This window comes from Piliocolobus tephrosceles, chromosome 8, assembly GCF_002776525.5.
Source record: "Piliocolobus tephrosceles isolate RC106 chromosome 8, ASM277652v3, whole genome shotgun sequence".
Taxonomy (NCBI): Eukaryota; Metazoa; Chordata; class Mammalia; order Primates; family Cercopithecidae; genus Piliocolobus; species Piliocolobus tephrosceles.
This window is the reverse complement of record NC_045441.1, coordinates 78,421,837-78,439,956: the sequence shown is the minus strand read 5'-3', so window position 1 is coordinate 78,439,956 and position 18,120 is coordinate 78,421,837. Positions and strand designations below refer to the sequence as shown.

Below are 18,120 nucleotides of genomic sequence, written 5' to 3'. Positions count from 1 at the left end.
GAAGGAAGGAAGGAAGGAAGGAAGGAAGGAAGGAAGGAGAGAAGGAAAGAGAGAAGGAAAGAGAGAAAGAAAGAGGTAGAAGTGACTAAGTAGTAAATGAAAAGAAACAGAACTAGAACTGGAATTTAGGTTTTCTTACTGCTACTAATAAAGTCTATTTTCAATTTTGTCTTCTAAGTATTTTTCCCAAAAAATCTACTTTTCATATAATTTACACAGGTGTAATGCATTTCCAAATTTCCTTCCATGCTTTTCAAATTTTCTTTTTGTCATTACCTTTCAGTCCTCAAATCTGCCACTCTTCTCCAGGCCAGGTGACCTATTTCCATGACTCCTACTTTCATGAAATAACCACCAATCCCTTCTTGATGTATATTCTGTTTGAGTTGTCTGAAAGCACTATGCTTTCAGATCTCCCAATGTGGCAAAGGTAAGTGTTATTTTCAAGTGATGACCTTGTGGATTCCTGCCTGGCTAGATTCTTGATCCAGTGTCTTTCAAAATAAAACTTATTCTATGTTGAAATTTTTAAAAGCATAATTATCACTTATTTATTGGAATCTAATCTTCTTAGAATTAAATCAGTTCTGTTTGGGGGTGGTGAGTTTTGCTAAACTGAATGAGCTGTGACAAGACCTATGAAATACAAATCCTACCTATACATAGGATTAAGAAGTATGGTTGAAATTATTTTTGAAAATACAATCTGAAAAATTACTTCAGTCTTCAGCTAATATTTCAAGTCCACTTTGACTTAGATTAATTATTTTAAATTTAAATAAAAATACATCCAGAGCTGTGCAAGTAGCTGAAATGCATGAACATTTTTTTTTTTTTTAATGTGATTAAGAAAGCAAAATACAGGATTTGGTGAGGAATGAAAATACCCATATCCTAAGGTTGTAAGGATGAATGAATTGAATAATTACTTTCTAGTATTACATGAATCTTGGATATTTTCAAGAGACCAACCATTTGGCAATTCATAAATTTTCCATCATCAGTGATGCTCAATATTTCCCCCAAGGTAGTTCATGACTGATTACAGTTTGCTACTATGATCACCAATGATGGGGGAAAAGGGTTAGTAACTTAATAACCTGTCCAAATAATAACCATTAAATTGTCTTCCTGTGTTGCTAAATCACACTCCATGGTGGTACGTTAGATCCAATTAATACAATAAATGAATCACTTGAATGTAATGCAACTATGTCAAAGAGGTCACTTGAAATTTGTCAGTTTCAGTTATTCTTGTAAGTTCCTGAGGAAATTAGCAAAGGGCACAATTGACTTTTTGGTTTCTTCCCCTTCATTGATTCCACCTTCTTGTTTTTTCTTCATTGACCCTTCTTTTTGTGAGCTTCCTTATCAGTAGCCCTTACCCCACACTAACCTCTATCTTCAGAATGACTAGGTTACAGTAATTGTGAGAAAACCAAATCTGATGAAAATGGCTATACTGAGGCATCGAAAACTTACAGTTTTAATTCTCCTGTAGGGACTTCCACTGGTGCTTCTAGAAAGGTTGAGAAATTGGTGGTTCTAGAAAGATTGAGAGATTGGTGCTATTGTCCTTGCTACATTTCTCTTTGTGTCACTTTGAGCAACCACATAAGAAAATCTGTGCTTCTATATCCCTTTCTGAAGAGTTAATGGGTTGACCTATGTGTTTCACAGTGCATTATCTGGGGTCAGGAGTTCAAGACCAGCCTGACAAACATGGTGAAACCATGTCTCTACTAAAAACACAAAGATGAGCTATGTGTGGTGGGGCGTGCCTGTAACCCCAGCTACTTGGGAGGTTGAGGCAGGAGAATCGCTTGAACCCGGGAGACTGAGCCTACAATGAGCTGAGAGTGTGCCACTGCATTCCAGCCTGGGCGATGGAGTGAGACTCTTTCTCAAAAACTAAATAACTAAATATCTATTTTTTTGTTAATTTATCCTAATTTATCAAAGTAGCAGAATGTGCCTTAGGCATTAAAATGAACCTGGTTTATGGAATAATGCTGAAAGCAACAATATGATTTAATGATTCCAATTCTAGTTCTATGCCATCTCTGCTAATTAATTCAAATCAGAGGGGCTAAGTTAATGTAAAAAAAACAAAATATAAATATACATATTCCTTACCTCCATCTCCCAAAGAGAAGGAAATATTTCTAAGTTCTTCATCAAGATTCCATAACATTGCACAGATATTCACATAATTTTCTTCTATTACATATAAGAAAAGAGTACTTATTCCTGCGTAATATATGCTTCTACTAAATCACTGCAACTTAGATTCTGCACATAAAACAGTCTATTCTTTCGACCTTATTACTCTCTAAGTATGTTCAATAGATCAGAATCTATCTTCAGAAGAACCATTCAATTAACAGTCACAAAAAGGATGAAAGCCGAAGACAATTTGCAGCAATCATTATCACAAATTACTGAGAGAAGGAGTTTAGGGGTTGGGGACTGTATATTGAGATATTAGTCTTTATCCAGCCACTTTTGATTTTGTACATCAGTTAACCTCTTCAAAATCCAGTTTTCTCCTCTATAATGAATAGAATAGGTTGCATATTTCCTCTAAAGTCTCACTTTCCATCAAAAGAATCCATCTCTAATGCTGCACTTGAAAAAGCTGACCAGAAGAATATGCCCAGTTGGTATCTTTATTGAGCAGCAACTTTATTTTACTGTTGTTGAGATCCTCTATCATATTCTTAAAGGGAAGATCTTTGAAAGAAGTGGAATATTTTCCCCTGCAAACTCAAACATCTGCAAAGCTGTCTATTCTCAGCAGACAACAACCAACATACAGTATTTTTGAAATTAAACTTTGGGTATTTTGGCCACCTTTGACTTTGATTCACATCCTGTATCTTTGCAGCAGCTGACTTGAGTTATAACCAAAATCTGAATATGAGCAATAGCCAGAAAAGGCAGGTTTGGCAGTCTATGTGCAATGTCACCATTGCATGCATTTTCAAATCAAACCCAGCAATGCCAATGCTGCTCTTCTGAATCTCAATAGAGTCTTGTCAGAATCTAGACAAGAGACCCTGATTTGTGCTCTATATGTGCCAGTACCAAGTAGGATGAAATTTAAGTAAGTATGGAAATCTTTTCCATATATTTTATGAATAACAAGAGAAAACAGAGCAAACACAGTAACTGACAACATGCTATGTATAAAGGAATTCTTTTTCTGGGAAGAATGCTTCATAGTTAGTACAATATGCTTCATAATGCATCATTTCAGGAGGCAAAAAATGTCTCATTTTAGTGACATGAAGATTGATCAAAGAGTTCATCTCAAGACAGCATGATAATTCCATTAATTTTTTCATCAGTCGTGTATTATTATTTTTAGTTTAAACCATAATCAATTATTTTATTCAGTATTGCCAAATGGCATTTTTATAATTCCATCATTCTTTTCATATTTATCAACTGGAAGGCTTCAATAAAGGCATTTCTCATCAGTTAGACTCTCTATTTACCCTTAATTGCAGTTTATATAGGAAAAGAACAGGACATTCTTAATTTGTTCTTTCTAACCACCAATTTTGAGGGCAAAATATTGGTGTCCAAGTTGCCTCTATAGTACTCAGTGTTGATTTTATTATTGCTACTTATTGTTGTTCACAATTTCAACATCTTTAATATTGTTATGAATTCATGGGTAATCATAAAAAACTTCTATACATTATATTTACTGTTGTTTCTCCCATACTTTGCCCCATCTTCGGCCAGTTAATACAATGTGCTGAAACACATTGAAAAGTATCTTTAAAGTCACTCAAAATCATTTTTTTTCTGTGAAATAATGCTACCAACCTGATGTACAATTAGCTTAATTTACTTCTGTTTCAATTTTTAGTTATTTATTTTTATTAATTTGATTTAAAGTTATTTTTAAAAATATAAAACATCTAAATTTTCAGAATCAGATATATATATATCAAGGTATAATCAGAGAAGTCTCATCTGCATTCCTTTCCCTCCTTCCCATTTCTTCTAAAAGTAGAGCAAACGATATAAACTCTTCTGACATTTTATTTGTTCAGTTAATAAGAAATCCTGGAGATCACTCATGTCAATATATAGAGATCTTGTTTATTCTTTGATGCCTGGTTAGTATTTTATTGAATAGATGTAGCATAGATTATTCATCAGTACTTAATTCATGAACATTTGAGTTTAACCTTTTGCATTTATACATATGCTACAAATAATAACTTGTGCTTAAGTCACTTTGGCCAATTTTTGTCAATTTTTTGAAAACAATTTCTAAAAATTAGATTAAGTAATCAAAGGGTAAATACATCTACAATTTTACTGAATACTGTCAAACATTGTCCATTAAGGGCTACGACATGTTGAAACCCCATCAGCGATATATGATAGTTTCTGCTTCCACCTGTCCTCCTCAGCAGATTTACTTGATTTTTTTATTTTTGTAAAACTAATTGGTGACAATTAATATCTCAGTATAGTTTAAATTCTTATTTATTTTATTATGTGTGAATCTGGGCACTTTTTCATAAGCCCAATAATCTTCTTTTAAGAAACAAATATTTCTTATTGTATGCTCTATTTATATCTTTTCCCCATTTCCTTAGGGAGTTGGTCTTTTCTCTTTTGATTTATAGGAGTTCTTTGTATGTGACATTAATGGAAATGTCTTTAGTAATTGTTTAACTTATCCTTTGTTTACAGAGATTTTCTTTGTTTTATTTTGTGTTTTTTAAAATAAAAATCTATTAATCATTTCTCTCATTATTATTTATGTTGCCACGATTAGAAAATATTTCCCATACCCAAGTTACAAAGGAGTTCATCCATATTTTCTTCTAGTTTATGTATGACATTCATTTTATTACGTTGGCATCTGTGGTTTTTACTGTAGAATTTATCCTAGTATGGAAGTGAGATATGAAGATGTTTTTATCTTTCTCAAATGACTAACCAGTTACCCCAGCATTGATTACAGTCAACCCCAGTTTTCAAGGATTTGATTTGCATGGATTTAAGTTTACACAGTTTAGTTAACACTGTCCCTCAATAACATGGCTAAAATTTCAGTTAACACACAGTATATTAGCTATAATTACATAAAGTATAAGCTTTGCTGCTAGCTTACAAGCTACTATATAAATAACAGAAGTACATCAAGAGATGCTCATCTTGATCAGTGGCAAATCACACTACTTCTTTCAAAGGCTGTCAATAATTGGTCACTGTACATCTATTATTAGGTTCACATACAACAGCAAAACGTATAGTTGTGCTATACCTTCATGTTTTCTTCTACTGATAAGTCCTTATGATATTTTACAAAAATGGATAATTGAGAAAGAGTTGACCAACAAAGATGAAAATGGATAGAAAAGTGAAAATGCTGTAAGTAAATTTGAATCAAACATAAATGGAATTATAGAAGAAATGGCTGACTGTGGGAATGGTGACATTTCTGTCAGTTGAGAGATTGCACATACACAGCCAAAGGTATTCGATGACATAAATGACTAATATGGTTGTGATGAAAAATATGAAAATGTACTAAAAGAACTGATGCCAGAAAAAGAAAATCACATTAGAACTCTCAGCGATATTTCATAAGTTATATGCCAATAAGAAGAAGCTTAACACTGTTAAAAACCACTCTTGATAAGTGTTTATAAAGAAATTCAACTTTCTCAATGTTTTTAATGTCTTAAGTTAGTGTATTAAATAAATATTGCTTTTACTTTTTTTCATTCCTTGGTACACTTATAACCCACATTAAGAGAATGTGTAATGCTTTGAGAAAAATGATTTTAAAAACCATGGAAAAGTTATCATATTCCCACTGACTACTAAGATTGCTTTGTTTGATGTTAGCTTCAACAGTCATTTTTAATGTTCTCTACTACCATGCAAAGTGAAAACTGCCTGTATTAAATATTCCATCTTTTCCCCAGGGATTTGCAATGCCTGTTCATATAACATACTACATTTCTGCATGTACTTGAATCTGTTGTTGGAATTTCTATTCTATTCCATTGTTCTATGTGTTTCTTCATGTATCAACACATATTTTAAATTATAAAAGCAAGCTCACTGACTTTTTTTTCAAACTTTCTATGGCTATTCTTCACAGATAATCTTGTTTCAGAATATAAAGACATTTTTACTTCTTCCTTTTCAATCTTTCTATTTTTTATTTTTTTCTCCTTGTTACAATGCCTGTGAATTCTGGGACAGTATTAAATAGAGGATGAGAGTAAGCATCCTTGCCTTGTTCCTAATACTAAATAAAAAGTTTTCAATATTTCAGTATTAAGTATGATGTTAGATATAGAACCCTCTTCCCCACTGCCCATGCTTATTCTTTATTACATTAAAAAGTTTCCATCTTTACTTAGTTTGGTGAGAATTTTTATTATGAACTGTTGTTATTGCATGAATTGCTGTTCTCATGGCTATTATTCCTTGTTTGTTTTTCCATATCAATTTAATAACCATTTCTAGTTTAAAATATTTTCAGGATTCTGTTAGAATTATATTAATTTATAAATTAGCAGTAAATTGATATATTTATGATGTTGAATCTTTAGTTGAAACATGATAAATTAATCTTTTAAAGTATAGTGTGCAATTTTCAGTAATGTTTTAAAGTTAAGGATTTTTAAAGATATTGTTACGTTAAAGCTTTAACCACGTTTTTAATTATTTTTCTTTTTTAACTATTTTTGCTTGCTATTATAAATGAGACTTTCCTCATATTTCTAACTGGCTATTGCTTATATTCACAAAGAGTAATAATTTCTATCTGCTTTTTAACCTTCTCCTTCACTAAATTCCCGTAGATGAAAACAATTTTTTTCATAGATTCTCTTGGATTTTTGAAAAGTTTGATCATATCATAACAACGGCTAATAATACTAGTTTTATATCTTGCTTTTCACTATTTGTCCTTTAATGGATTTCTCTAATTGCATTGGATAATAGCTTCAATGCAATGTCAAGCAGATGTGCTGATAGTTGGCTTTCTTGTCTTTTGTTGAAAAGTCTCTAGTATTTCCCCATAAAGTAATATACTGGATTATGAATTGTGGTATAAAATGTGTAGAAAACGTCATATGAGTTTTTTTTTTTTCTGTTACTCATGGTTAATCAATTTAGTTTTAAGGAGATTTTTAGAAAACAACTACTACCATAATCATATCACAGAAATTCCTCAAAGGTTAAATAAATGATTTATTAAGAGAAACAGAGGAACACACACACACACACACACACAGAGAGAGAGAGAGAGAGAGGTATTAGTAAGGAGATAGCTTGCAGGAAGGTGATAGAAAAAGAGTGGTTATTCAGTCTATTAATCAAAGATAATAACCAATGGAATGCTGTTAATGTGTGCAGCATCAGTTAATGCTGGAAGAAGCAGCATAACAGGAAAATTCCAAAACCAAATATGAAGAACTTCATTGGGAAAATCAAATAAGAACTAATATTTAAAGTTCTGTATTTAGATTAGTCTAAGAGCTCGTTTGATGTACTAGGTAACCTAGAGATAAAATTGATCACATATGAGGGGGAGCTCCAGTCTTTCATCCCTGAAGACATATTCTAGGCTCAGTTGAAACTTGATAAGTTATTTTAAATCAACTAAGAAGAGACCACTAATATTAACTTTCTATTTGTTCAACTCTGCAGCTATTCAATCTGGATAATTTTGACATCTCACATTCAATACTTCAAACTTAGTAGAAATGCTTTCTTCTAGCTAAAACTCCTAGTTCTAGTTTCTAGTTCCTTCCTTCAATTGTTTTAGAAGACACATGACGCCTGCCATGCTAATCATCAAAACTCTCATTCATAAAGGGGTGGCAAATATTTTAAAGGCACATGTGAAACAAAATGGGTTTATGATCAAATCAGAAATTTTCTCCTTTCCATAATCCCTGCTGGGTTAATAATCCTGCCAAATCAAGGATTTGTGTGACAATAAGAATTTATATTGGTTTGAACAAACACCCAAGTCATTCTGAGATTCCAGCTGCACCGCACCTCACTCAAGCAGGTTGCTGCTCATTGCCTCATATAAGTGGATATACCCAAAAGGAGAAAAACATACAATCCCTCTGCCCTATCATGCTGTGTCAAATGTATTATCAGTGCCTTCTGCATTTTCCTAAATTCAAGATCATAGGTTGCATTGCAACCCTTGTTATACTGTTTGACTTTAGTCAATTCTTTATAATTTGTAAATAAGTTTTGGAAATGCTGATTTCGATCATTGCAATTTTCCCTTTACATTTTTACATATGGGAATGATATTGGTTCAGTCATAAAATTATTTTGCTTTACTTGAGGGAAATAGTACTATAAGTCTACATCTACATAATAATTTCAACACTGAAAATTTTGCTTTGAATACTGTGTAGCCCAGCTTGTAGATATGGAAAGAATACCTAAGAATTGAAATGTGTGAGTATCTTTTTTGACTGGATACTAAAGCCTCTGCCTACCAGTCATCTAGTGTGACTACTAGATGTTTGGAGAAAGCCAAGCAAGATATGCAAGCAAACTTCATTTTGACCTGTAAGCCATGTAAACCAGGAGGATGGCTTCTCCTGGGATTGTCCTACAAGGATTACTTTGCATATGCAATAAACTTTGTCAGACAGCTGCTCCTGAGAGCTAAACTTTTAAAATTTTTCTACTTTCTATTTTTGTTTTGTGGAAATGATCCAGACAGCCAAATATTTGTGCTGGAATTATTTCCTTGTCCTACTCCTGCCGGACACAAAAACCAAGAAAACATTCTATTTGCTTGTTCCAAAGGGACCTTATATAGATGACTAAATGGCAGGCATTGAGCTATGTGAAAAACAAAAGCAGTTTATGTGACAAAGGAGAGAGAGAGACAAATAAAAGAACAAGAAAATAAATCTTCGTCTCACTGTTTCACTTGAAGACAATATTAAATACTCAACATTTTAAAATCCTCCTATTAGTTTTATGTGACCACTTTTGCAAGAAAATATAATATTTCTGTGTTCTCCAATATACGTTTCTATTTTGGTTTGAGATGGTAGAAAACACAACCAGGAGCTAGTAGAACACATCCCCCATCCCCCAAACTCCCCCCAACAAACCAGCAACAACAGCAACAACAAACGATTTTCATAAACACAATGTTCAGAACTGTTAGATAAACATTCCAATTTCGAGCTCTAAGTACATGAATGCTGTTATCCTCTGATTTGAAGTGTAAATATTTTTCCAAAGTGTCTTATTTGAGAAAGAAAATTACAATATAGATGCAATTTTGTGCTGACATCATTCTACACTGTTTGAAAATAATAAAAATAGCCTGTGTTAGGAATTTTTTTTTTCACCTTATATATCAAATTCGATGCCTTTCTTTGAAAGTACCTTATTAAATAAAATAAAAGCCTCTGAGATCTGGGGAATGACTGATCTAGGCTTGGGGAAGGAGGATGATGAGAGTTGCTGACGACATTGCTTATCAAGAATACTCTTCCTATTTGGAAATTGCCAACAGAACTCTTGGAAGGACATCTCCAATCACTCTTTAAAGAGTGCGATCAGTGTGAAGAAGTGTGAAAAGTACCTCCAGATAAAACGGAAAACAGGAAATCCTTCAGGATGAAAGACGGAACATTAAAAAAAGAAGAAGAAGAATTCTCTCCTTCCTCTAAATGACTAAGGCACTACATTAGATAGGCGTGGTGCAGGGACAAAGAAATGCTATATAGGATTTCATATGGGAAAAAGGAATTTCAGCTGCAGTAACTGGGAAACGATTGGATTAGATAGTATATGTGGTCTCTTTCAACTGTACAATTCTGTGATGTAGGTATTATAGGAGCAGAATGTTTACTGCAGTATTATTCATTACAGTGAAAACTATTGTGTCCTAGGCAGAACATCATGATTGTCAGAATAATATGAACATGTAAATGCTTATCGTCTAGGCTTTTCATATGGTTAGACGTAAGTGTCCTCTTCATTGGCTCTTGTCAGCCTCAAGCCCTTTGCCTGGGAGGTGTCTGGTTTTGCTGAGAGCCCAGCAATTTGCCAATGGGAAATCTTCCTCTTGGGTGAGCAGCTCCTGGTTGATATCACCAAGTCACATAATCTCTCAGAAACACTGTTTGAACGGGAAAGAATCTGCAGGAAGGAGAGAAATTAAACAAATGGATGGCCTAATAATAGTAAAATCTGAAAAGCCCACAGAAAAGGAAAATAGACCAATCAAGAAAATGCCATGATGGCACTGTTTGAGATTACAGGGAAGTCTGATGTCCTGATGTCCTGACATCCTAACCCAGGCAATCACCCAAAGCAGCAGTTAGTTAATAGTTGTCAGTATGAAGTGAAAATCTAGCAACAGAATTTTGTCTATTTTAATGGACACCTTCCATTTCCTTTTCTTCAACCAGGCATGGTTCCTGTTCTTTGCAGGAGGAAATTTGGTCATCCACAGACTAATACTTCGTGAAATTTTACCTGACAGACTTTATTTGGAAACAGGATCTGTCAATCTTGCCTGGAATTTTTATGCTTACAGAGAATTTTCTGCAGAACCCCACACTTCACTCTATTAATGACAGATTCTAACAGGTGTTATTTTCTTGTCAAACTTTTCATTCCTCTCATGACTATTAGACGGAGACCACCTCCAAACTCAAGTCTGAAGATTCACAGTTTATCATCTATTTCTACCACCCTCTCCTCTCCCTCCTCCCACATAAATCTTCAGATGCCTTTCTGAAATGGATATTCTGACCTTAAACCTTCATTCTATGTCTTTCTATTGTCCCAACTTCCTATGGACATTTTGCAGTTTGTATTCTTTCTATCTCCATGTTAAAAATTTCTTGAGGTTCTTTTCCTTCATAACCCTAAACATGATGTATTAGGTAACACCCTTCTGATAGTAGTTAATTCTTTATAAAATATTAATGTCTTTCTTTTCCCAGGCTGTAAACATTTTCTAACCTAGACTCATGACTTTAATTATGGGAATGACAGTCTCTGTGGCATTCAGGCAGGAAAATACTTTCAAAAAATCACTACAAGTATTTACCCAAAGTCGTGATGGACCTTCTTAAGATTATATTTGAGATTTATCTCCCCTGTAGGAATCTATCATGTAGAATAACTTTTCTACTAAACCATTTTTATAATTTATAGAGTGTTTTTTTCCAAATTAAATAAGTTATTTGGCAAATATCTGGTTTATATATAAAATGATGATAAAATATTGATTTGGGTGACCCTTCCTAAAACGGACTTTTGTCCCAAATTATCCAATTTGGTTGTACTCACATCTGAATTTTTTACACAAAGTTCAAGACTTTTCTTCACTTTTAGCATTATAATATGGCTTGTGTAGTTTTTTGTTTTGTTTTGTTTTTGGAATTTAGGCTGCTACATATCTGATAATATGCCTTATAAGAATGTGGTCATGAAAAGTATTAAGCCTACTGAAAGATTTCCAGGTTGCCATAAACAAGAGGCATTGCCAGTGTGTGTACACAGGCAACACAGTTTGATTTAATCTCATTAAATCCACTGTATAAGGAGGAGTTTTTGCATTACTGCCTATTAGCCTCTCTCTGTTTTCATCGGAGACACACTGGTAACCACTGTTAGCATAAAAAATTCCCCAAAGCAAAAAGTCTATTCTGTAAGTATAATTTCATTAGGAATTTACATGTAAAACCACAAAATCATAACATATGTTCTATTATTTACTAACATCCATTTGAATATTTCATCCAAGTAGTTCAAAGTGTTTAAACAGTTTAAAAATAGATAGAAGTCAAATTTCCCTTAAGAAATCTATTTTAAAATATTGTGAGCATATGTCTGGTGTGTTTACAAGGAAGCTGAGTTATAGTATTTACTAGTTAATTGATCTTAAATCTGATGTATATCTTATCACATCAAAGGTAAATTGAAAAGTGAATATATAACTAGTTCTTCTTTTTATCTTTGGATAATTTTTTCTCTAGACTAGTGACTGAAAAATAATTTTCATGATTTTCTCTCAGTGTGTTTATTAGGGGACTTAGCACTCTTACAAAGTGATTTACTCAACATGGACAATTATGTATATTTAAGAATTCCTATTCACATATGTTCTGGGACTTTCTGAAAGATAACCTCATGCCATATTAATTGGACGAAAATTTTAAATCCCACCAGAAACGTAAGGTCATGTTCCCAAAATTCATCTCATTTCCTTTCTTGGAGTATATACAAAAAGACTTACCATGCTTCTACATGCAGTAATGAGACTTTTAGACAAAATAATCTTCAGTTGTTCATTCTTCGTGTCTAAGGCAGCTTTTGTCTAGAAAAATATTAACCTCTTTCAGCAGTCCCAGTAATGCTTCAATTATTCTTGGGAGACTTAATATGAACATAACTCTGTGTGTGTGTGTGTGTGTGTGTGTGTGTGTGTGTGTGTATGACTTATTCCTTCATCAAAAATATTAAAAAATCATTAAGTTGCTTTGTAGGAAGTTGGATGAGAAGCAGCTCCATGAGCCTCCTGAAAAGTCCTTCAGAGGGGATTATAGTGTACTCCCTTCTGATATTATGTAGCAATTATATTTCTCTTTGGCACCGCTATGTAATTTCCACTGGAATAAGATTTACAAGTTATTCATTTAGATTATTTTGGTGGTATACAATTAATTTTTTTATGTTCTTGTTTTCGGTAATTTTTGTTCTTTGATTTTTTTGGGTTTGTGGATGGTGATCTAAGTTAACTTCTATCATTATCAAAATTCCTTAGGATAATGTGATAACCTCCTTGCTGCATTTTGCATTCTTCTTCTTCAATTTAGAGTAACTGGCCACCCCTTGAGAATAAATGGACACAAGTTTTTAGGTATTTTTCCACCTCCTTGCATTTTCTTTAGCCTTGAGTTCAACCCAAATTTTGCATTTGGTTTGGTCTTTAAAGTATTTTGCATTCTTGGGTAAGGAAGACTGTGAATGTTGAATAATGACCCACACTCTTACATTCATGCTTACAAATTATGGCACAATATTAAAAGACCAGTTAATTTCATAAAATATTGTAAGAATTCTCAGTTTCGCTGGAGGTTTCCTGCGCCAGTGTTCCCTCGTGTGGCGTGAATCCGAGGGCGTCGTGTTGAGATGGCGGCTGCGGTGACTGGCGGGATCAGGAATTTCAACCTAGAGAACCCAGCGGAACGGGAAATCAGCAAGATGAAGCCCTCTTCCGCTCCCAGTCACCCCTCTACCAACAGCCTCCTGCAAGAGCAGATTATTCTCTATCCAGAAATTAAGGGACAGATTGCTCATAAAGATGACAGATGCTCTCATTTCTAAAAGACGTGTATGTTGATTGCAAAGATCCTGTGTCTTCCCTGCAGGTAAAAGCTGCTGAAAAACGTCAAGAGCCAAAGGAATTCAGATTGCCCAAAGGCCATCACTTTGACATAATAAACATTAAGAGCATTCCCAAAGGCAAAATTTCCATTATAGAAACATTGACATTTCTCAATAATCATAAACTTTATCAAGAAACATGGACTGCTGAGAAAATAGCGCAAGAATACCATTTAGAACAGAAAGATGTGAATTCCCTTCTTAAATGTTTAGTTACTTTTGAACTCAAAATCTTCCCTCCGGAAGACAAGAAATCTATACAATCAAAATAAAGAAAATCACAAAAAATTCCTATGTGTACTCCTCATCCCTCATGCTGTATATTTTCTCAATTTTTGCATGTCAAATTATGTTAACTGCGAAGTGTTTAATGCTCTCATTGTGAAAGCATACTCTTAATATTTATTGAGCTCCCTGACTTTTCAAGATTGCCATAGAATATATTTTGTTTTCTTTTCATTTGGTTTGGGCATATTTCATATGTACCTGTCAGCATGACTAATCAGCACATCTGTACCTTTATTATAAGTAAAAGAATCAATTTGTTATTTTAGACACATCATACCAACTTTTAAATTGATCATATGACCTCTTGGGAAATGTCCCGAATCCCTCATTTAACTTTTACTTTCCAAGTTACGTGTTTAGTTCATTCTTCATATGTGATAGTGAAAATAAAAGCTTTCCTGACTCTTAAGACTGACATTTTCTTGTTAGGGAAAGAGACTCAATAGAAACGTAGACTAACAGTATTTCCCAAATAAATAAAGGCACACAGGAGAAAACAATGAATCAATAGAATCAATGAAAATTACTACTCCTGGGAATAAGAAGTACTGAGGATTTATTTTATTTTGAATTGGTTTTAAGTATGGAATAATTGTCTTTACAGTTATAAAAGATAATTAGTGGTATTTGCAAAATGCTGGAAATTTCTGCTTTGACAAACAAATAGGTAAGTCTCATGGCCTTCAGAGAGACAGGCAGCAGTAGAAATTTTCGGAAAAGTAACATTTTTCTGGATTTAACATGGAAATAGAAAAATTTAAAGAATAATTAAAAAAACCATGATAAATGAAATTTAGTGATTATATGTAGTTTCGGATGTTAATGCTAGTTGAGAGAAGAGAGAAAAACTAGTAAGTAAAAGCAGAGAACAGGATCATTGGAAGGGACCTGAGAAATTGCTGCTTCATCCATTTTAGCAAACTTATTAGCAAGGCATGTATCTTGAGTGAGAGTGTGTGAGTTTAGCTCTGCCTAATACATTACTACTTGTGGGATCTTTGGGAGACTATATCCTCTTTGAGACTGAATTTCTTCAAAATGAGAATAATGCTAACTTACTTAAATTTAAGGGTTATCACAAAGAGAAATGAAATAGTAAAGAACTACAAAGGACCAAACAAATATAAATTTCTTTTCTTTTCTTTTTTTTTTTTTTTTTTTGCAGTGGAGAAACAAGCACCTGGGGAGAATATATGACATAAGGTTTCTGTAGTTTATGACCTAGCCAGGCCCAGAACTTAGTTTTTCAAATCCTAGTAGTGTGCTTTTTCTGTTGTGCCAAAGAGCAGCACACCTCAGAGAAGGGAAAAGGTGTGAATTATGATATATTGGGGTTGTCAGTGCTTCTGAGGGAAGATGGGCATCGCTACTTCCCAGAGATGCCCCTGGAAATGATAGAGAAGATACTGAGGAATTCAACATGATGATGGAATGAGGCTTTTGTAGTAATGCTGAGAACAGAAAAATAGCCTAAGTGGAAAATTTATAAGCATGTCTTTGAATGTAGATTTGTTATGTGAACAAACTACCTAGTTAATTTTTAGTTCAATACAATAGTTGTTTTAAGAAAACATGAAATAACTTCACAATATAAAATGTGTTTTAAAACTCCTGTAAATCAGTCAAAACTTTATTCCTTTTATCATAATTGTCACTAATTGAGTCACTAATACTAGGACACTCTATTTCTGAGCCATCTTCTCTACTCATATGTGCACTGTGTGGTTAGGCAGCTGTTATGTGGTGTCACATGATAAAATAAAGGACTTCTTCCCACACCATTAAAAAAAAAGAATTCTCAGTTTCACAAGAGACTTCTGATAGACTAATTAAGAAATTATCTCAAATGTATTGTTGAACAAAATAATTATTTATCATAAGTGTTACCCCAAAGACTCTAACCATTAGGTATAGATTCACTTTTCTGAATGTTGAAAGATTAATTGTATTAACAATTGAAAAAATCATTTATTTTATTTTATTTCTGAAGAGGAAGTACTCTCTCCTTTGGCATTTCTTTTTTGCTTCCTAGTCAGATTTAACTTGAAGTCGAATTAATTCAAATAAATGAAAATAGCTAAATGTCATACTATTAAAGCATAAGGGAAGATAGCATTAACAATGGAGACATGATGGATTTGTCAGTGGAACTTTTTTTTTTTGGAGACAGAGTCTTACCCTGTCTGAAGTGGAACCATCATAGATCACTACAGCCTCGAACTCCTGGGCTAAAGCAATCCTCCTGCCTCAGCCTCCTGAGTAGCTGGGACCACAGGCATGCACCACCATGCCGACTGATTTTGTCTATGTTTTTGTAGATACAGGGCCTCACTTTGTTGCCCAGGAGTTTGCCTGGTCTCAAACTCCTGGACTCAAGTGATCCTTCCACGTTGGCCTCCCAAAATGCTGAGATTATAGGCATGAGCCACCGTGCCTAGCCAATGAAATTATTTCAAAGGCTATTAGAAAATACAAATTTAAAAATTGGTAGAAATGAAGAAAGACTTTCTTGACTAAATTTAAATGAATCTATATACTATAGAAGCAGATGTGATGGAGTGATTTCAAGGTAAAGTGTACCATTTAATTACACACATTTAGAACTGGAACTTTCTAATACCCTACCACCTCTGTAGCTATGTAAATTTGCTATGGTGCCTAAAACAGTTTGAATCAATACAGGTGAACAGCATCTACTTTTTTATTTGCCTATCTATTTATATTCTCTCTCATCCATTTGACATAAACTTATTTAGTATGTGCCTTATGTCACGCTAATCCTTCCTGGTTTCAATTAACTTCGAGAGTTTATTGGTACTCACCTAATTTACCCTGGAGGTAATGATATAACAAGCAAAACATTTTATTTTCTCTTGCTTAGCTGAGTGAATGTAGTCTCCCTGTGTTAGGCACTAGGGGAGAGACAAAGATCAGTAAAACACAAACTTGCCCTTCATTCACTCAGAGTCACTGGAGAAAGTAACATGTTAATAGTATCATAAGAGTAATAACAGAAGTATGTGTAAAAATCAGCGTTCTTATAGAATAAGGGTTCATTTGCTCTAAACAAGACCAGGAAAGAATTAATCTGAGCTGGACTTTTTTTCTTTTTTAGTTTTAGTTTATTGACAGACAATAATTGCACATATTTATGGGGTGCAATGTGATGCTTTAATAAATATATACATTGTGGAATGAGCAAATCAAGCTAATTAACATCTTTATCACCTCCTATACCTATTGTTTCTTTGTGGTGAGAACACCTAAATCCGTTTTTAGCAATTTTAAATATACAATATGTTGTTATTAACTATAGTCATCTTGCTGTACAATAGATTATCAGAACACATTCTTGGTGTCTAGCTAAAGCTTTGTACCTTTTGACCAACATTTCCCATTTCCCCACCCATTCCCCATGCTCAGTCTCTGGTAATCACCATTCTACTCTCTATTTCTACAAGTTCAAATTTTTATATATTTTTACTTTTACTTTTTACATTTTTAATTTTTGTGGGTACATAGTAGGTATATGTATTTATGTCATGGGGTACATGAGATGTTTTGATATAAGCATGCAAGGCATAATAATCACATCATGGAGAATGGGGTGTCTATCCCTTCAAGCATTTATCCTTGGAATTACAAACAACCCAATTACACTCTTCCAGTTCTTTTTAAATGTACAATTAACTTATTATTGACTATAGTCACCCTGTTATGCTATCAAATTCTAAGTCTAATTCATTCTTTCTATTATTTTTGCACCCATTAGCCATCCCCTCATGCCCCCTACTTCTCCCATCCTTCCCAAACTTTTGGTAACCATCGAGTTCAATTTTTTAGATTCTACATATAAGTGAGATCATGCTTCAAGCATCATTAACAGGAACTGGCAGCCAACTGAATCTAGAAAGGCCTATGTGAGTGTAACAGACAAAATTTCAAGAAGGCATAGGATGAGAAAATGCATAGAAACATGGAAATAAATTGGTTTATTCAGTGAGAGAGAAAAACATAAGAAAAGAGTGGCAAGAATAGAGCCTTGGGAATCACTAGTATCTCACGGAACACAGCAAATGAAGAAAGGGGAGTCAGAGAATCAGAAAACCAGGATAGAGCCATGTTTTTGAAGCTAAGGGAAGAAAAAATGGTCAGAGTGAAGTAGACAGTATCTCAATGCTGGGGAAATGGCAAATAAGATAAGCTTAAAAATTATCTGTTACGCACAGCATTAGGAGATCAGCAGTGTTTTTCCAAGGGCCATTTTAGGAGACTAAAGAGGGCCAAGTTGCTAACTTCATTTCCTGTTTTTAAAGAAAACTGAAGATGAAGATAAGACATCCACCATTAGAAATTTACTCACGTTCTATTTAGGGACATAAAATA

General features: G+C 33.7%; 1 pseudogene; it reads left to right on the top strand.

Moving 5' to 3' along the window:
- Positions 1-13,191: 13,191 nt before the first annotated feature.
- LOC111552392 lies at positions 13,192-13,718 on the top strand (annotated as a pseudogene).
- Positions 13,719-18,120: the final 4,402 nt, after the last annotated feature.